Below are 22352 nucleotides of genomic sequence, written 5' to 3' on the forward strand. Positions count from 1 at the left end.
CTGGAATATGTTAGCAACTACCTAGCAACCACTTAGCAACCACCTGGAAAATGTTAGCAACTGCCTAGCAACCACTTAGCAACTGCCTAGCAACCACCTGGAATACGTTAGCAACTGCCTAGCAACCACTTAGCAACCACCTGGAAAACGTTAGCAACTGCCTAGCAACAACTTAGCAACTGCCTAGCAACCACCTGGAAAACGTTAGCAACTGCCTAGCAACCACTTAGCAACCACCTGGAAAATGTTAGCAACTGCCTAGCAACCACTTAGCAACTGCCTAGCAACCACCTGGAAAACGTTAGCAACTGCCTTTCAACCACTTAGCAACCACCTGGAAAACGTTAGCAACTGCCTAGCAACCACTTAGCAGCTGCCTAGCAACCACCTGGAATATGTTAGCAACTACCTAGCAACCACTTAGCAACCACCTGGAAAATGTTAGCAACTGCCTAGCAACCACTTAGCAACTGCCTAGCAACCACTTGGAAAACGTTAGCAATGGCCTAGCAACCACTTAGCAACTGCCTAGCAACCACCTGGAAAATGTTAGCAACTGCCTAGCAACCACTTAGCAACCACCTGGAAAACGTTAGCAACTGCCTACCAACCACTTAGCAACCACCTGGAAAACGTTAGCAACTGCCTAGCAACCACTTAGCAACTGCCTAGCAACCACCTGGAATACGTTAGCAACTGCCTAGCAACCACTTAGCAACCACCTGGAAAACGTTAGCAACTGCCTAGCAACCACTTAGCAACTGCCTAGCAACCACCTGGAATATGTTAGCAACTGCCTAGCAACCACTTAGCAACCACCTGGAAAACATTAGCAACTGCCTAGCAACCACTAAGCAACTGCCTAGCAACCACTTGGAAAACGTTAGCAACTGCCTAGCAACCACTTAGCAACTGCCTAGCAACCACCTGTTATATGTTAGCAATTGCCTAGCAACCAGTTAGCAACAGCTTAGCAACCACCTGGAAAACATTAGCAATTGCCTAGCAACAGCTTAGCAACCTTTTCAGAAATAATAGCAACCACCTAGCAACACATTAGCAATCAAAAGTTTAACCAAAAGTTTTACGATTTCAGCATTTAAACAAGCGTTTTTAGATTTCAGCGTTTAACCAAACGTTTTTAGATTTCAGCGTTTAATCAAACGTTTTTAGATTTCAGCGTTTAACCAAATGTTTTTAGATTTCAGCGTTTAACCAAACGTTTTTAGATTTCAGCGTTTAATCAAACATTTTTAGATTTCAGCGTTTAACCAAATGTTTTTAGATTTCAGCATTTTTAGCATTTAGCGTTAACAGCAAATCAATGACTCTTCACACTCTTCAGACGGAAAAAGCTTAGCAACCATTTTAACTTTTTAACGTTATTAGCGTTCTTTTCCAAGCCAACTTAAAGTTCGTTCACGAACTTTACCTTTTCTAGTTATTATTATTATTATTATTCCGCGCTTTTTTTGTTGTACGCTACTCCTCCTACAGCTTTTGACGTAGAATCACGAAATTTTACAGTATCGTAGTACCTATAGCGGTTCAGGTTGCTTGTGCTTTTTGAAGCGATATATCGTACGGTTTTCGTAAAAACTTCGTAAACGTACGCATTTTTTTCCCATAGGAATGAATGGGGCCAAATTTTAAACGTCCGTAACCGCCACAATTTTTGACATACAAATACGAAAATCGGACGGTCTATAGACCTTACCGCGTTCTTTCCGAAAATGTAAACGTTTCGACGATACGTCGTACGCTTTTCGTACAAATGTCGTACGAAGTTTCCCCATAGAAATGAATGGGGGGCCCAAAGTTCCATCTCGCACACGAGCAGCTCTGCGCACGGAACCCCTTCTCTCCCCTGCTCCTCCAGTACTGTGAGTGTATGGAGGAGCTGCTGTATGGAGCAGCTATCAGTCAAAAGTTTGGACACCCCGGCACCCCAGCCAGGGCTTAGCAACCACCTTAGCAACCACCTGGAAAACGTTAGCAACTGCCTAGCAACCACTTAACAACACCTTAGCAACCACCTGGAAAACATTAGCAACTGCCTAGCAACCACTTAGCAACCACCTGGAAAAAGTTAGCAACTGCCTAGCAACAACTTAGCAACTGCCTAGCAACCACCTGGAAAATGTTAGCAACTGCCTAGCAACCACTTAGCAACCACCTGGAAAACGTTAGCAACTGCCTAGCAACCACTTAGCAACTGCCTAGCAACCACTTGGAAAACGTTAGCAACTGCCTAGCAACCACTTAGCAACTGCCTAGCAACCACTTAGCAACTGCCTAGCAACCACCTGGAAAACGTTAGCAACTGCCTAGCAACCACTTAGCAACTGCCTAGCAACCACTTGGAAAACGTTAGCAACTGCCTAGCAACCACTTAGCAACTGCCTAGCAACCACCTGGAATACGTTAGCAACTGCCTAGCAACCACTTAGCAACCACCTGGAAAACGTTAGCAACTGCCTAGCAACCACTGAGCAACCACCTGGAAAACGTTAGCAACTGCCTAGCAACCACTTAGCAACTGCCTAGCAACCACCTGGAATACGTTAGCAACTGCCTAGCAACCACTTAGCAACCACCTGGAAAACGTTAGCAACTGCCTAGCAACAACTTAGCAACTGCCTAGCAACCACCTGGAAAACGTTAGCAACTGCCTAGCAACCACTTAGCAACCACCTGGAAAACGTTAGCAACTGCCTAGCAACCACTTAGCAACTGCCTAGCAACCACTTGGAAAACGTTAGCAACTGCCTAGCAACCACTTATCAACTGCCTAGCAACCACCTGGAAAACGTTAGCAACTGCCTAGCAACCACTTAGCAACCACCTGGAAAACGTAAGCAACTGCCTAGCAACCACTTAGCAGCTGCCTAGCAACCACTTGGAAAACGTTAGCAACTGCCTAGCAACCACTTAGCAACTGCCTAGCAACCACCTGGAAAACGTTAGCAACTGCCTAGCAACCACTTAACAACACCTTAGCAACCACCTGGAAAACATCGTCGTACGCTTTTCGTACAAATGTCGTACGAAGTTTCCCCATAGAAATGAATGGGGGGCCCAAAGTTCCATCTCGCACACGAGCAGCTCTGCGCACGGAACCCCTTCTCTCCCCTGCTCCTCCAGTACTGTGAGTGTATGGAGGAGCTGCTGTATGGAGCAGCTATCAGTCAAAAGTTTGGACACCCCGGCACCCCAGCCAGGGCTTAGCAACCACCTTAGCAACCACCTGGAAAACGTTAGCAACTGCCTAGCAACCACTTAACAACACCTTAGCAACCACCTGGAAAACATTAGCAACTGCCTAGCAACCACTTAGCAACCACCTGGAAAAAGTTAGCAACTGCCTAGCAACAACTTAGCAACTGCCTAGCAACCACCTGGAAAATGTTAGCAACTGCCTAGCAACCACTTAGCAACCACCTGGAAAACGTTAGCAACTGCCTAGCAACCACTTAGCAACTGCCTAGCAACCACTTGGAAAACGTTAGCAACTGCCTAGCAACCACTTAGCAACTGCCTAGCAACCACCTGGAAAACGTTAGCAACTGCCTAGCAACCACTTAGCAACTGCCTAGCAACCACTTGGAAAACGTTAGCAACTGCCTAGCAACCACTTAGCAACTGCCTAGCAACCACCTGGAATACGTTAGCAACTGCCTAGCAACCACTTAGCAACCACCTGGAAAACGTTAGCAACTGCCTAGCAACCACTGAGCAACCACCTGGAAAACGTTAGCAACTGCCTAGCAACCACTTAGCAACTGCCTAGCAACCACCTGGAATACGTTAGCAACTGCCTAGCAACCACTTAGCAACCACCTGGAAAACGTTAGCAACTGCCTAGCAACAACTTAGCAACTGCCTAGCAACCACCTGGAAAACGTTAGCAACTGCCTAGCAACCACTTAGCAACCACCTGGAAAACGTTAGCAACTGCCTAGCAACCACTTAGCAACTGCCTAGCAACCACTTGGAAAACGTTAGCAACTGCCTAGCAACCACTTATCAACTGCCTAGCAACCACCTGGAAAACGTTAGCAACTGCCTAGCAACCACTTAGCAACCACCTGGAAAACGTTAGCAACTGCCTAGCAACCACTTAGCAGCTGCCTAGCAACCACTTGGAAAACGTTAGCAACTGCCTAGCAACCACTTAGCAACTGCCTAGCAACCACCTGGAAAACGTTAGCAACTGCCTAGCAACCACTTAGCAACTGCCTAGCAACCACTTGGAAAACGTTAGCAACTGCCTAGCAACCACTTAGCAACTGCCTAGCAACCACCTGGAATACGTTAGCAACTGCCTAGCAACCACTTAGCAACCACCTGGAAAACGTTAGCAACTGCCTAGCAACCACTGAGCAACCACCTGGAAAACGTTAGCAACTGCCTAGCAACCACTTAGCAACTGCCTAGCAACCACCTGGAATACGTTAGCAACTGCCTAGCAACCACTTAGCAACCACCTGGAAAACGTTAGCAACTGCCTAGCAACAACTTAGCAACTGCCTAGCAACCACCTGGAAAACGTTAGCAACTGCCTAGCAACCACTTAGCAACCACCTGGAAAACGTTAGCAACTGCCTAGCAACCACTTAGCAACTGCCTAGCAACCACTTGGAAAACGTTAGCAACTGCCTAGCAACCACTTATCTACTGCCTAGCAACCACCTGGAAAACGTTAGCAACTGCCTAGCAACCACTTAGCAACCACCTGGAAAACGTTAGCAACTGCCTAGCAACCACTTAGCAGCTGCCTAGCAACCACCTGGAATATGTTAGCAACTACCTAGCAACCACTTAGCAACCACCTGGAAAATGTTAGCAACTGCCTAGCAACCACTTAGCAACTGCCTAGCAACCACTTGGAAAACGTTAGCAACTGCCTAGCAACCACTTAGCAACTGCCTAGCAACCACCTGGAAAACGTTAGCAACTGCCTAGCAACCACTTAGCAACCACCTGGAAAACGTTAGCAACTGCCTACCAACCACTTAGCAACCACCTGGAAAACGTTAGCAACTGCCTAGCAACCACTTAGCAACTGCCTAGCAACCACCTGGAATACATTAGCAACTGCCTAGCAACCACTTAGCAACCACCTGGAAAACGTTAGCAACTGCCTAGCAACCACTTAGCAACTGCCTAGCAACCACCTGGAATATGTTAGCAACTGCCTAGCAACCACTTAGCAACCACCTGGAAAACGTTAGCAACTGCCTAGCAACCACTTAGCAACTGCCTAGCAACCACTTGGAAAACGTTAGCAACTGCCTAGCAACCACTTAGCAACTGCCTAGCAACCACCTGGAATATGTTAGCAACTGCCTAGCAACCACTTAGCAACCACTTGGAAAACATTAGCAACTGCCTAGGAACCACTTAGCAACCACCTGGAAAACGTTATCAACTGCCTAGCAACCACTTAGCAACTGCCTAGCAACCAGTTAGCTACATTTTAGCCACCACCTGGAAAACGTAAGCAACTGTTTAGCAACCGCCTTGCAACCACTTAGCAACCATGTGTAATACATTAGCAAATAACTAGCAACCGCTTAGCAACAGCTTAGCAACCACCTGTAAGACGTTAGCAACTGCCTAGCAACCACTTTCAAGATTTTAGCATTTATCCAAATGTTTTTAGATTTCAGGGTTTAACCAAACATTTTTAGTTTTCAGCGTTTAACCAAACATTTTTAGATTTCAACGTTTAACCAAACATTTTTAGATTTCCGTGTTTTTGGCATTTAGCGTTTAGCAACCATTTTAACTTTTTAACGTTATTAGCGTTCTTTTCCAAGCCAACTTAAAGTTCGTTCACGAACTTTACCTTTTCTAGTTAAGTTGGCTTGGAAAAGCCAACTTATTGTTCTTCATAATCTTCTTATTATTATTATTCCGCGCTTTTTTTGTTGTACGCTACTCCTCCTACAGCTTTTGACGTAGAACCACGAAATTTTACAGTATCGTAGGACCTATAGCGGTTCAGGTTGCTTGTGCTTTTTGAAGCGATATATCGTACGGTTTTCGTAAAAACTTCGTAAACGTACGCATTTTTTTCCCATAGGAATGAATGGGGTGAAATTTTAAACGTCCGTAACCGCCACAATTTTTGAGATACGAACACCAAATTCGGCGAGCTTATAGATCTTATCGAGATCTTTAAATTAATAGGAGGTTGCGAAGTGATACGACGTACGGTTTTCGTACAATTGTCGTACGAAGTTTTCCCATAGAAATGAATGGGGGGCCCAGAGTTCCATCTCACACACGAGCAGCTCTGCGCACGGAACCCCTTCTCTCCCCTGCTCCTCCAGTACTGTGAGTGTATGGAGGAGCTGCTGTATGGAGCAGCTATCAGTCAAAAGTTTGGACACCCCGGCACCCCAGCCAGTGTTTAGCAACCACCTATTAACTGCTTAGCAACCACCTTAGCAACCACCTGGAAAACGTCAGCAACTGCCTAGCAACCACTTAGCAACACCTTAGCAACCACCTGGAAAACGTTAGCAACTGCCTAGCAACCACTTAGTAACCACCTGGAATACATTAGCAACTTCCTAGCAACCATTTAGCAACCACTTTAGAAATTATAGCAACTGCCTAGCAACCAGTTAGCAACACCTTAGCAACCACCAGGAAAACGTTAGAAACTGCCTAGCAACAGCTTAGCAACCACTTTAGAAATGAAAGCAACTGCCTAGCAACCACTTAGCAACCACTTAGCAACCACGTTAAAAACGATAGCAACTGCCTAGCAACCACTTAGCAACACCTTAACAGCCACTAGGAAAACGTTAGCAACTGCCTAGCAACCACTTAGCAAACACTAGCAACCACTTAGCAACACCTTAACAACCACTAGGAAAACATTAGCAACTGCTTAGCAACCACTTTAGAAATTATAGCAACTGCCTAGCAACCACTTAGCAAACACTAGCAACCACTTAGCAACACCTTAACAACCACTAGGAAAACATTAGCAACTGCTTAGCAACCACTTTAGAAATTATAGCAACTGCCTAGCAACCACTTAGCAACCACCTGGAATACGTTAGCAACTGCCTAGCAACCAGTTATCTACACCTTAGCAACCACCTGGAAAATGTTATCAACTGCATAGCAACCACTTAGCAACCACTTTAGAAATTATAATAACTGCCTAGCAACCAGTTAGCAACACCTTAGCAACCACCAGGAAAATGTTAGGAACTGCCTAGCAACAGCTTAGCAACACCTTAGCAACCACCTGGAAAACGTTAGCAACTGCCTAGCAACCACTTAGCAACACCTTAACAACCACTAGGAAAACGTTAGCAACCACTTAGCAACCACCTTAGAAACGATAGCAACTGCCTAGCAACCACTTTAGAAATGATAGCAACAGCCTAGCAACCACTTACCAACACCTTAGCAACCATTAGGAAAACGTTAGCAACTGCCTAGCAACCACTTAGCAACCACTTTAGAAATGATAGCAACTGCCGAGCAACCAGTTAGCAACCACTTAGCAAACACCTGGAAAACGTTAGCAACTGCCTAGCAACCACTTAGCAACACCTTAACAACCACTAGGAAAACGTTAGCAACCACTTAGCAACCACCTTAGAAACGATAGCAACTGCCTAGCAACCACTTTAGAAATGATAGCAACAGCCTAGCAACCACTTACCAACACCTTAGCAACCATTAGGAAAACGTTAGCAACTGCCTAGCAACCACTTAGCAACCACTTTAGAAATGATAGCAACTGCCTAGCAACCACCTAGCAACACCTTAGCAACCACCCCAGATACCATAGCAACACCTTAGCAACCACCTAGCAACACCTTAGCAACCACCCCGGTTACCATAGCAACACCTTAGCAACCACCTAGCAACCACCTAGAAACACCTTAGCAACCACCCCAGATACCATAGCAACACCTTAGCAACCACCTAGCAACATCTTAGCAACCACCCCGGATACCATAGCAACACCTTAGCAACCACCTAGCAACCACCTAGAAACACCTTAGCAACCACCCCAGATACCATAGAAACACCTTAGCAACCACATAGCAACATCTTAGCAACCACCCCGGATACCATAGCAACACCTTAGCAACCACCTAGCAACCACTTAGAAACACCTTAGCAACCACCCCAGATACCATAGCAACACCTTAGCAACCACCTAGCAACACCCTAGCAACCACCTAGCGACACCTTAACAACCACCCCGGATACCATAGCAACACCCTAGCAACCACGTAGCAACATCTTAGCAACCACCCCAGATACCATAGCAACACCTTAGCAACAACCTAGCAACACCCTAGCAACCACCTAGCAACACCTTAGCAACTACCTGGTATATGTTAGCAATTGCCTAGCAACCAGTTAGCAATAGCTTAGCAACCACCTGGAAAACATTAGCAACTGCCTAGCAACAGCTTAGCAACCTTTTCAGAAATGATAGCAACTGCCTAGCAACACATTAGCAATCAAAAGTTTAACCAAAAGTTTTACGATTTCAGCAAGCGTTTTTAGATTTCAGTGTTTAATCAAACGTTTTTAGATTTCAGCGTTTAACCAAACGTTTTTAGATTTCAGCGTTTAATCAAACGTTTTTAGATTTCAGCGTTTAATCAAACGTTTTTAGATTTCAGCGTTTAACCAAACGTTTTTAAATTTCAGCGTTTAACCAAACGTTTTTAGATTTCAGCGTTTAATCAAACGTTTTTAGATTTCAGCGTTTAACCAAATGTTTTTAGATTTCAGCGTTTAACCAAATGTTTTTAGATTTCAGCGTTTTTAGCATTTAGCGTTTAGCCAAAAGTTAACAGCATATCAATGACTCTTCACACTCTTCAGACGGAAAAAGCTTAGCAACCATTTTAACTTTTTAACGTTATTAGCGTTCTTTTCCAAGCCAACTTAAAGTTCGTTCACGAACTTTACCTTTTCTAGTTATTATTATTATTCTTACGCCTTTTTTTCTGTACGCTACTCCTCCTAGAGCTTTTATCGTAGAATCACGAAACTTTCACGGATCGTAGGACCTATAGTGAATTACGTTGCTTGTGCTTTTTGGAGCGATTTATCGTACGGTTTTCGTAAAAACTTCGTAAACGTACGCATTTTTTCCCCATAGGAAAGAATGGGGGAGAATTTTGAACGTCCGTGACGGTCACAATTTTTGAGATACGGAGACCAAATTCGGCGAGCTAATAGATCTTATCAAGATCTTTAAATTAATAAAAGATTGCGAAGCGATACGACGTACGGTTTTCGTACAATTGTCGTACGAAGTTTTCCCATAGAAATGAATGGGGGGCCCAGAGTTCCATCTCACAGACGAGCAGCTCTGCGCACGGAACCCCTTCTCTCCCCTGCTCCTCCAGTACTGTGAGTGTATGGAGGAGCTGCTGTATGGAGCAGCTATCAGTCAAAAGTTTGGACACCCCGGGCACCTCAGCCAGCGCTTTGCAACCACCTATTAACTGTTTAGCAACCACTCTCTCTTTCTCACTCTCTCTCTACTTCTCTCACTCTCTACTTCTCTCACTCTCTCTTTCTCACTCTCTCTACTTTTCACTCTCTTTTGCTCTCAACTTCTCTATTTCTCACTCTCTCTTTCTCACTCTCTCTCTACGTCTCTATTTCTCACTCTCTCTTTTGCTCTCTACTTATCTATTTCTCACTCTCTTTTGCTCTCTACTTCTCTATTTCTCACTCTTTCTTTCTCACTCTTTCTCTACGTCTCTATTTCTCACACTCTCTTTCTCACTCTCTCTACTTCTCTATTTCTCACTCTCTCTTTTGCTCTCTACTTCTCTATTTCTCACTCTCTCTACGTCTCTATTTCTCACTCTCTCTTTTGCTCTCTACTTCTCTATTTCTCACTCTCTTTTGCTCTCTACTTATCTCTTTCTCACGCTCTATGTCTCTATATCTTTTTCTCTCTACTTCTCTATTTCTCACTCTCTCTTTTGCTCTTTACATTTCTTTATTTCTCACTCTCTCTTTCTCTCTTTCTCACTCTCTCTACTTCTCTATTTCTCACTCTCTTTTGCTCTCTACTTCTCTATTTCTCAGTCTCTTTCTCACTCTCTTTCTCACTCTCTCTCTACGTCTCTATTTCTCACTCTCTCTCTACGTCTCTATTTCTCACTCTCTCTTTTACTCTCTACTTCTCTATTTCTCACTCTTTCTTTCTCTCTTTCTCACTCTCTCTCTCTACGTCTCAATTTCTCTTTCTCGCTACTTTTCTATTTCTCTATTCTCTCTTACTCTTTCTTTATTTCTCGCTCTTCTCTCTACTTCTCTTTAGTGATTAATAATCTTGCTGCGTCCTCCTTATGGCATAAGCTGGCCTGCATTGACCCCCCTCCTGGTTTACTTGCTGATATCCAAGCTTTACTTGTTGATTTCTTTTGGGATCGCCTACACTGGATACCTCAATGCGTGCTGCATCTGCCAAAAGAGGAGGGTGGGCAGGGTCTCGTCCACCTTGCAAGCAGGACTGCTGCCTTCCGCCTCCAATACATCCAAAGACTGCTTACTGGACCCAAAGACCTGGTCTGGAGGGAAGTGGCCTGCAGGATACTGCAGACTGTGGGTGGACTAGGGCTGGACAGGACTTTGTTTTTTATGAACACTGCCTCTCTGGATGTTTTTAACCTGCCGCTTTTCTATCGTGGACTTTTTAGGATTTGGAGTTTTTTTAGAGTCACCAAAATGGACTGTTTTTCTTTACACTGGCTGCTGGAGGAACCGCTGCTTCATGGTGCTCGCTTGGACATTTCTGGTGGAGCTACCCCAGCACTGGCGAGGGTGTTGGCTGCTGCTGGGGTTCGCACGCTGCGCCAGCTGGTGGACACTGTGGGACCTGATCTCTCTCAGGTGGAGAACCTGGCTGCTCGTCTGGGGCTGCGATCTATGCGCGTGGTGGCTCGGCTTTTACATCAGTGGAGGTCACTCCTTACTCCCGAGGAGTGGAACGTTTTAAAAGACTATGGTGTGGGACTCACTCTACCGGCTGGGGACGACCCTTTTCCGGGTCTCTCCATTACTCCAGCGCTACAGGACTGTGACGGACCGCTGCTGGAGTCTGGGGGGGATCTGGATACGAACTTGTCTACAGCCTCTGGGAAACTGTTGTATAGAGCCTGTGTGAAGGCTCTTCTTAAAAAGAAGCTGGATGGGAGGGTCGACACGCCCTGGCGTTCGGTTTTATCTATAAGTGATGATGTTAAACCTGAGTGGAGGTCTCTCTACAAACCACCATTGACCAAAAGGGTAGCTGACTTACAGTGGAGACTTTTACACGGGATCATTTCTGTTAACGCTTTTATTTCCATTTTAGATCCCAACACTGCTCCAGACTGTCCGTACTGTTCACTGAGAGAAACTGTTTTTCATGCTTTTATGCATTGTTTTAGGCTGCGTCCCTTGTTTGATGTTTTACGACATGTTTTTAGTCTTTTTAATGTGCCTTTTACTGTGCAGACTTTTATTCTTGGTTTTAAATATGTTAAAGCTGAGAAGAACAAGTGCCAGCTGCTAAATTTTATACTTGGGCAGGCTAAGATGGCGGCCTACGTTAGTAGAAAGAATAAAGTAGCACAGGTGGCAGATTGGGACGCAGTTCCCATTTTCAACAGACTGGTAAAATCAAGAATTTTAATTGATTTTAATTTTTATCAGCATATGAATAACCTGGAGGCTTTTATTGATAAGTGGTGTTGTGGTGAGGCGATTTGCTCCGTTATTGATGGAGAACTTTGCTTTGCACTTGAGCTTATGTAAAGCTTTTATTTATTAACATTGCTGCCCCCCCCGCCCCCTCCCCCACATATTTATTTATTGATGTGAATTAAGAATACATATGTCTGGTTTCTCCATTGTTTTTTAATAAAAGGACGTTAAAAGTCAAAGTCTCTACTTATCTACTTCTCACTCTCTCTTTTGCTCTCTACTTCTCTACTTCTCACTCTCTCTTTTGCTCTCTGCTTCTCTATTTCTCACTCTCTCTTTTGCTCTCTACTTCTCACACTCTCTTTTGCTCTCTACTTCTCTATTTCTCACTCTCTTTTGCTTTCTACTTCTCTATTTCTCACTCTCTCTTTTGCTCTCTACTTCTCGCTCTCTCTTTTGCTCTCTACTTCTCACTCTCTCTTTTGCTCTCTACTTCTCTATTTCTCACTCTCTCTTTCTCACTCTCTACGTCTCTATTTCTCACTCTTTCTTTCTCACTCTCTCTACGTCTCTATTTCTCACACTCTCTTTCTCACTCTCTCTACTTCTCTATTTCTCACTCTCTCTTTTGCTCTTTACATTTCTTTATTTCTCACTCTCTCTTTCTCTCTTTCTCACTCTCTCTCTACTTCTCTATTTCTCACTCTCTTTTGCTCTCTACTTCTCTATTTCTCACTCTCTTTCTCACTCTACTTCTGAATTTCTCACTCTCTTTCTCACTCTCTCTCTACGTCTCTATTTCTCACTCTCTCTTTTACTCTCTACTTCTCTATTTCTCACTCTTTCTTTCTCTCTTTCTCACTCTCTCTCTACGTCTCAATTTCTCTTTCTCGCTACTTTTCTATTTCTCTATTCTCTACTCTTTCTTTATTTCTCGCTCTTCTCTCTACTTCTCTTTCACTCTACTTTTCTATGTCTTGCTTTCTCTTTCTATCTATCTCTCTACTACTTCCTCTTTCTTTCTCTACTTCTTTATTTCTCGATGTCCCTTTTTCTCTAATTCTCTTTTTCTCGCTCAATATTTCTCTCAACTTTTTTTCTCACATTCTCGCGTGTTCTTTCTCTTTTTCTCGCGATTTTCTCCCTACTTCTTTATTTCTTGCTCTCCCTTTTTCTGTACTTCTACATTTAACACTCTCTCTTTTTCTCTACTTCAACCATTTTAGAAATGATAGCAACAACCTAGCAACCAGTTATCAACACCTTAGCAACCACCTGGTAAACATTAGCAACTGCCTAGCAACCACTTTAGAAATGATGACAACCGCTCAGCAACCATCTGGAATATGTTAGCAACTGCCTAGCAACCAGTTATCAACACCTTAGCAACCACCTGGTAAACATTAGCAACTGCCTAGCAACCACTTTAGAAATGATGACAACCGCTCAGCAACCATCTGGAATATGTTAGCAACTGCCTAGCAACCAGTTAGCAACACCTTAGCAACCACCTGGAAAATGTTAGCAACTGCCTAGAAACCACTTAGCAACCACTTTAGAAATGATCACAACTGCCTAGCAACCACTTAGCAACCATGTGGAATACGTTAGCAACTGCCTAGCAACCAGTTAGCAACACCTTAGCAACCACCTGGAAAACATTAGCAAGTGCCTAGCAACCACTTAGCAACCATGTGGAATACGTTAGCAACTGCCTAGTAACCATTTAGCAACCACCTCGGATACCATAGCAACACCTTGGCAACCGCCTAGCAACCACCTAGCAACACCTTAGCAACCACCCCGGATACCATAGCAACACCTTAGCAACCACCTAGCAACACCTTAGCAACCACCCCAGATACCATAGCAACACCTTAGCAACCATCTAGCAACACCTTAGCAACCACCTAGCAACACCTTAGCAACCAACCCAGATACCATAGCAACCGCCTAGCAACACCTTAGCAAGCACCCCGGATACCATGGCAACACTTTAGCAACCACCTAGCAACACCTTAGCAACCACCTAGCAACCACCTAGCAACACCTTAGCAACCACCCTGGATACCATAGCAACCGCTTAGCAACCGCCTAGCAACACCCTAGCAACCACCTAGCAACACCTTGGCAACCACCCTGGATACCATAGCAACACCTTAGCAACACCTTAGCAACCACCCCAGATACCATAGCAACACCTTAGCAACCACCTAGCAACACCTTAGGAACCACCCCAGACACCATAGCAACACCTTAGCAACCGCCTAGCAACACCTTAGCAACCACCTTGCAACCACCTAGCAGCACCTTAGCAACCACCCCGGATACCATAGCAATACCTTAGCAACCGCCTAGCAACACCTTAGCAACCACCCTGGATACCATAGCAACACCTTAGCAACCGCCTAGCAACACGTTAGCAACCACCTAGCAACCACCCGGATACCATAGCAACACCTTAGCAACCACCACAGATACCATAGCAACACCTTAGAAACCACCTAGCAACACCTTAGCAACCGCCTAGCAACACCTTAGCAACCACCCCAGATACCATAGCAACACCTTAGCAACCACCTAGCAACACCTTAGCAACCACCTAGCAACACCTTAGCAACCACCCCGGATACCATAGCAACACCTTAGCAACCACCTAGCAACATCTTAGCAACCACCCCGGATACCATAACAACACCTTAGCAACCGCCTAGCAACCACCTAGCAACACCTTAGCAACCACCCAGGATACCATAACAACACCTTAGCAACCACCTAGCAACACCTTAGCAACCACCCCAGATACCATAGCAACACCTTAGCAACCATCTAGCAACACCTTAGCAACCACCCCAGATACCATATCAACACCCTAGCAACCACCTAGCAACACCTTAGCAACACCTTGGCAACACCCCAGATACCATAGCAACACCTTAGCAACCACCTAGCAACCACCTAGCAACACCTTACCAACCACCCTGGATACCATAGCAACACCTTAGCAACCACCTAGCAACACCTTAGCAACCAACCCGGATACCATATCAACACCTTAGCAACCACTTGGAAACCATGTGGAATACATTAGCAATTGCCTAGCAACCAGTTAGCAACAGCTTAGCAACCACCTGGAATATGTAAGAATCTGCTTAGCAACCAATTAGCAAACACTGAGCAACGATGTGGAATACATTAGCAACTGCCTAGTAACTACCTAGCAACCACTTAGCAACACTTTACTTTATATAGGTATATATAAAGTAAAGTGTTTATATTACTTTATAAGACAATTATTAGCTTTTCACCATGTTAGCCAAAACTTTTTGGACTTTAACATTTAGCTGAAAGTCAACAGCAAAGCAACCACTCTTCACACGCTTTAGACAGAAATATCTTAGCAACAATTTTAACTTTTTCAACATTATTAACGTACTTTTCCAAGCCAACTTAAAGTTCGTTATCGAACTTTCCTTTTCTAGTTAAGTTGGCTTGGAAAAGCCAACTTACTGTTCTTCGTAATCTTCTTATTCTACTTATTAAGTTGGCTTGGAAAAGCCAACTTATTGTTCTTCGTAATCTTCTTATTTTTATTATTATTATTAAGTTGGCTTGGAAAAGCCAACTTCTTGTTCTTCGTAATCTTCTTCTTATTATTATTATTATTATTATTCTTACGCCTTTTTTTCTGTACGCTACTCCTCCTAGAGCTTTCAACGTAGAATCACGAAACTTTCACGGATCGTAGGACCTATGCCAACTTAGCGTGCTTGTGCTTTTTGGAGCGATTTATCGTACGGTTTTCGTAAAAACTTCGTAAACGTACGCATTTTTTCCCCATAGGAATGAATGGGGCGAAATTTTAAACGTCCGTAACCGCCACAATTTTTGAGATACGAAGACCAAATTTGGCGAGCTTATAGATCTTACCGAGATCTTTAAATTAATAGCAGGTTGCGAAGCGATACGACGTACGGTTTTCGTACAATTTTCGTACGAAGTTTTCCCATAGAAATGAATGGGGGGCCCAGAGTTCCATCTCGCACACGAGCAGCTCTGCGCACGGAACCCCTTCTCTCCCCTGCTCCTCCAGTACTGTGAGTGTATGGAGGAGCTGCTGTATGGAGCAGCTATCAGTCAAAAGTTTGGACACCCCGGCACCCCAGCCAGGGTTTAGCAACCACCTATTAACTGCTTAGCAACCACTCTCTCTTTCTCACTCTCTCTTTCGCTCTCTACTTCTCTAATTCTCACTCTCTTTCCCACTCTCTCTCTATTTCTATATTTCTCACTCTTTCTTTTGCTCTCTACTTCTCTACTTCTCACTCTCTCTTTTGCTCTCTACTTCTCTATTTCTCACTCTCTTTCTCACTCTCTCTCTACGTCTCTATTTCTCACTCTCTCTCTACGTCTCTATTTCTCACTCTCTTTCTCACTCTCTCTCTACGTCTATTTCTCACTCTATTTCTCACTCTCTCTCTACTTCTCTATCTCACTCTCTCTTTCTCACTCTCTCTCTACGTCTCTATTTCTCACTCTCTCTCTACTTCTATATTTCTCACTCTCTCTACTTCTATATTTCTCACTCTCTTTTTCACTCTCTCTCTACGTCTCTATTTCTCACTCTCTCTCTACTTCTCTATTTCTCACTCTCTTTCTCACTCTCTCTCTACGTATCTATTTCTCACTCTCTCTACTTCTCTATTTCTCACTCTCTCTTTCTCACTCTCTCTCTACTTCTCTATTTCTCACTCTCTCTACTTTTCTATGTCTCTTTCTTTCTACTTTTCTATTTCTCTATTTCTCTCTTACTCTTTATTTCTCGCTCTTCTCTCTACTTCTCTTTCACTCTACTTTTCTGTCTTGCTTTCTCTTTCTATCTATCTCTCTACTACATCCTCTTTCTTTCTCTACTTCTTTATTTCTCGATCTCTCTTTTTCCCTAATTCTCTTTCTCTCGCTCAATATTTCTCTCTACTTGTCACTCTTTTTCTCACATTCTCGGGTGTTCTTTCTCTACTTCTCACGCTGATTTTCTCTCTACTTCTCTATTTCAGGCTCTCCCTTTTTCTGTACTTCTACATTTAACACTCTTTCTTTTTATCTACTACTGCCTAGCAACCAGTTAGATACACCTTAGCAACCACCTGGAAAACATTAGCAACTGCCTAGCAACCACTTAGCAACCATGTGTAATACGTTAGCAACTGCCTAGCAACCAGATAGCAACACCTTAGCAACCACCTGGAAAACGTTAGCAACTGCTTAGCAACCACTTTAGAAATGGTAGCAACTGCCTAGCGACCAGTCAGATACACCTAGCAACACCTTAGCAACCACCTAGCAACACCTTAGCAACCACCACAGACACCATAGCAACCGCCTAGCAACCACCTAGCAACACCTTAGCAACCACCCCGGATACCATAGCAACACCTTAGCAACCACCTAGCAACACCTTAGCAACCACCCTGGATACCATAGCAACACCTTAGCAACCACCTAGCAAAACCTTAGCAACCACCTAGCAACACCCTAGCAACCACCTAGCAACACCTTAGCAACCACCTTGCAACCACCTAGCAACACCTTAGCAACCACCCCGGATACCATAGCAACACCTTAGCAACCACCTAGCAACACCTTAGCAACCACCTAGCAACACCTTAGCAACCACCCTGGATACCATAGCAACACCTTAGCAACCACCTAGCAACACCTTAGCAACCACCTAGCAACACCCTAGCAACCACCTAGCAACACCTTTGCAACCACCCTGGATACCATAGCAACACCTTAGCAACCACCTAGCAACACCCTAGCAACCACCTAGCAACACCTTAGCAACCACCCTGGATACCATAGCAACACCTTAGCAACCACCTAGCAACACCTTAGCAACCACCCTGGATACCATAGCAACACCTTAGCAACCACCTAGCAACACCTTAGCAACCACTTAGAAACACCGTAGCAACCACCCCGGATACCATAGCAACACCTAAGCAACCGCCTAGCAACCACCTAGCAACACCTTAGCAACCACCCCGGATACCATTGCAACACCTTAGCAACCACCTAGCAACACCTTAGCAACCACCTAGCAACACCTTAGCAACCACCTAGAAACTCCTTAGCAACCACCCAGGATACCATAGCAACACCTTAGCTACTGCCTAGCAACCACCTAGCAACACCTTAGCAACCACCCTGGATACCATAGCAACACCATAGCAACCACCTAGCAACACCTTAGCAACCACCCAGGATACCATAGCAACACCTTAGCAACCACCTAGCAACACCTTAGCAACCACCCCGGATACCATAGCAAAACCTTAGCAACCACCTAGCAACACCTTAGCAACCACCCTGGATACCATAGCAACCGCCTAGCAACACCCTAGCAACCACCTAGCAACACCTTAGCAACCACCCTGGATACCATAGCAACACCTTAGCAACCACCTAGCAACACCTTAGCAACCAACCCGGATACCATAGCAACACCTTAGCAACCACCCCGGATCCCATAGCAACACCTTAGCAACCACCTATTAACCCTCTAGCAACCACCTAGCAACACCTTAGCAACCACCCCAGATACCATAGCAACACCTTAGCAACCACCTAGCAACACCTTAGCAACCACCCCGGATACCATAGCAACCAGTTAGCAACCACCTGGAAAATATTAGAAACTGCCTAGTAACCACTTAAAAACCATTTGGAATACGTTAGGAGTTGCCTAGCAACAAGTTAGCAACAGCTTAGCAACCACCTTGAATATGTTCGCAACTGCCTAGCAACCAATTAGCAAACACTAAGCAACGATGTGGACTACATTAGCAACTGCCTAGCAACTACCTAGCAACCACTTAGCAACACTTTACTTTATAAGATAATTATAAGCTTTTCACCATGTTAGCCAAAACTTTTTGGACTTCAACATTTAGCCGAAAGTCAACAGCATAGCAACCACTCTTCACACGCTTTAGACAGAAATATCTTAGCAACCATTTTAACTATTCAACGTTATTTAACTATTTAACGTACTTTTCCAAGCCAACTTAAAGTTCGTTATCGAACTTTCCTTTTCTAGTTATTATTATTATTCTCGCCACGTTTTATAAACAACTACTCCTCCTAGAGCTTTCGAGCTAGAACCACGAAACTTCACACGATGGTAGAACTTATAGCCGCGGGGTGTGCTTGTGCTTTTTGGAGCGATACATCGTACGATTTTCGTAAAAACTTCGTAAACGTACGCCCTTTTTCCCATAGACAATGAACTAGGAGAATTTTGAACGGCCGTGAACGTCACAATTTTTAAGATATGAAGCTGAAATTCGAATGACCTATAAAACTTACCGCGTTCTTTCCGAAAATATGCTTTACGAAACGATACGTCGTACGGATTTCGTACAAATGTCGTACGAAGTTTCCCCATAGAAATGAATGGGGGGCCCAGAGTTCTAACTCGCACACAAGCAGCTCTGCGCACGGAACCCCTTCTCTCCCCTGCTCCTCCAGTACTGTGAGTGTATGGAGGAGCTGCTGTATGGAGCAGCTATCAGTCAAAAGTTTGGACACCCCGGCACCCCAGCCAGGGCTCAGCAACCACCTATTAACTGCTTAGCAACCACCTTAGCAACCACCTGGAAAACGTTAGCAACTGCCTAACAACCACTTAGCAACACCTTAGCAACCACCTGGAAAACGTTAGCAACTGCCTAGCAACCACTTAGCAACCACTTTAGAAATTATAGCAACTGCCTAGCAACCAGTTAGCAACACCTTAGCAACCACCAGGAAAATGTTAGAAACTGCCTAGCAACAGCTTAGCAACCACTTTAGAAATGAAAGCAACTGCCTAGCAACCACTTAGCAAGCACTTGGAAAACGTTAGCAACTGCCTAGCAACCACCTGGAAAACATTAGCAACTGCCTAGCAACCACTTAGCAACACCTTAGCATCCACTAGGAAAACGTTAGCAACTGCCTAGCAACCACTTAGCAAACACTTCAGAAATGATAGCAACTGCCTAGCAACCACTTAGCAACACCTTAGCAACCAATAGGAAAACGTTAGCAACTGCCTAGCAACCACTTTAGAAATGATAGCAACTGCCTAGCAACCACCTGGAAATGTTAGCAACTGCCTAGCAACCACTTAGCAACCATGTGGAATATGTTAGCAACTGCCTAGCAACCGCTTAGCAACCACTTTAGAAATGTAAGCAACCACCTATTAACTGCTTAGCAACCACCTGGAAAACGTTAACAACTGCCTAGCAACCACTTAGCAACACCTTAGCAACCACCTGGAAAACGTTAGCAACTGCCTAGCAAACACTTAGCAAACACTTTAGAAATTATAGCAACTGCCTAGCAACCACTTAGCAACCACTTTAGAAATGAAAGCAACTGCCTAGCAAACACTTAGCAACCACTTGGAAAACGTTAGCAACTGCCTAGCAACCACTTAGCAGCCACTTTATTAACGATAGCAACTGCCTAGCAACCACTTAGCAACACCTTAGCAACCACTAGGAAAACATTAGCAACTGCCTAGCAACCACTTTAGAAATTATAGCAACTGCCTAGCAACCACTTAGCAACACCTTAGCAACCACTAGGAAAACGTTAGCAACTGCCTAGCAACCACTTTAGAAATGATAGCAACTGCCTAGCAACTACCTGGAAAACATTAGCAACTGCCTAGCAAACGCTTAGCAACCACTTTAGAAATGATCACAACTGCCTAGCAACCACTTAGCAACCACTTGGAAAACGTTAGCAACTGCCTAGCAACCACCCTGAAAACATTAGCAACTGCCTAGCAAACGCTTAGCAACCACTTTAGAAATGATCACAACTGCCTAGCAACCACTTACTAACCACTTTAGAAACTATAGCAACTGCCTAGCAACCACTTAGCAACACCTTAGCAACCACTAGGAAAACGTTAGCAACTGCCTAGCCACCACTTAGCAAACACTTCAGAAATGATAGCAACTGCCTAGCAACCACTTAGCAACACCTTAGCAACCAATGGGAAAACGTTAGCAACTGCCTAGCAACCACTTTAGAAATGATAGCAACTGCCTAGCAACCACCTGGAAAATGTTAGCAACTGCCTAGCAACCACTTAGCAACCATGTGGAATATGTTAGCAACTGCCTAGCAACCGCTTAGCAACCACTTTAGAAATGTAAGCAACCACCTATTAACTGCTTAGCAACCACCTGGAAAACGTTAGCAACTGCCTAGCAACCACTTAGCAACACCTTAGCAACCACCTGGAAAACGTTAGCAACTGCCTAGCAAACACTTAGCAAACACTTTAGAAATTATAGCAACTGCCTAGTAACCAGTTAGCAACACTTTAGCAACCACCAGGAAAACGTTAGAATCTGCCTAGCAACAGCTTAGCAACCACTTTAGAAATGAAAGCAACTGCCTAGCAACCACTTAGCAACCACTTGGAAAACGTTAGCAACTGCCTAGCAACCACTTAGCAACCACTTTATTAACGATAGCAACTGCCTAGCAATCACTTAGCAACACCTTAGCAACCACTAGGAAAACGTTAGCAACTGCCTAGCAACCACTTTAAAAATGATAGAAACTGCCTAGCAACCACTTAGCAACACCTTAGCAACCACTAGGAAAACATTAGCAACTGCCTAGCAACCACTTTAGAAATGATAGCAACTGCTTAGCAACTACCTGGAAAACATTAGCAACTGCCTAGCAAACGCTTAGCAACCACTTTAGAAATGATCACAACTGCCTAGCAACCACTTAGCAACCACTTGGAAAACGTTAGCAACTGCCTAGCAACCACCTGGAAAACATTAGCAACTGCCTAGCAACCACTTAGCAACCACTTTAGAAACGATAGCAACTGCCTAGCAACTACTTAGCAACACCTTAGCAACCACTAGGAAAACGTTAGCAACTGCCTAGCAACCACTTAGCAAACACTTCAGAAATGATAGCAACTGCCTAGCAACCACTTAGCAACACCTTAGCAACCAATAGGAAAACGTTAGCAACTGCCTAGCAACCACTTTAGAAATGATATCAACTGCCTAGCAACCACCTGGAAAATGTTAGCAACTGCCTAGCAACCACTTAGCAACCATGTGGAATATGTTAGCAACTGCCTAGCAACCGCTTAGCAACCACTTTAGAAATGTAAGCAACCACCTATTAACTGCTTAGCAACCACCTGGAAAACGTTAGCAACTGCCTAGCAACCACTTAGCAACACCTTAGCAACCACCTGGAAAACGTTAGCAACTGCCTAGCAAACACTTAGCAAACACTTTAGAAATTATAGCAACTGCCTAGTAACCAGTTAGCAACACTTTAGCAACCACCAGGAAAACGTTAGAATCTGCCTAGCAACAGCTTAGCAACCACTTTAGAAATGAAAGCAACTGCCTAGCAAATACTTAGCAACCACTTTAGAAATGAAAGCAACTGCCTAGCAACCACTTAGCAACCACTTGGAAAACGTTAGCAACTGCCTAGCAACCACTTGGAAAACATTAGCAACTGCCTAGCAACCACTTAGCAACCACTTTATTAACGATAGCAACTGCCTAGCAACCACTTAGCAACACCTTAGCAACCACTAG

General features: G+C 44.3%; 1 protein-coding gene and 1 long non-coding RNA gene across 3 annotated transcripts in view; one reads left to right on the forward strand and one right to left on the reverse strand.

Moving 5' to 3' along the window:
- The window catches only part of LOC125785661 (sodium channel subunit beta-1-like), a 493013-nt gene that overhangs the window by 112694 nt on the left and 357967 nt on the right, over positions 1 to 22352 (forward strand). The window lies entirely within an intron of this gene.
- LOC125785758 (uncharacterized) lies at positions 2193 to 5042 on the reverse strand. Of its 2 annotated transcripts, none has more exons than XR_007428108.1 (3): positions 4984 to 5042; positions 3290 to 3441; positions 2193 to 2445 (listed from the first exon to the last, which is right to left on the reverse strand). It is a non-coding gene; the product is annotated as an uncharacterized LOC125785758 (long non-coding RNA). The 2 variants fall into 2 exon arrangements; XR_007428106.1 differs by lacking the exon at positions 2193 to 2445 and adding an exon at positions 2541 to 2585.

This window comes from Astyanax mexicanus, chromosome 1, assembly GCF_023375975.1.
Source record: "Astyanax mexicanus isolate ESR-SI-001 chromosome 1, AstMex3_surface, whole genome shotgun sequence".
Lineage (NCBI taxonomy): Eukaryota > Metazoa > Chordata > Actinopteri > Characiformes > Acestrorhamphidae > Astyanax > Astyanax mexicanus.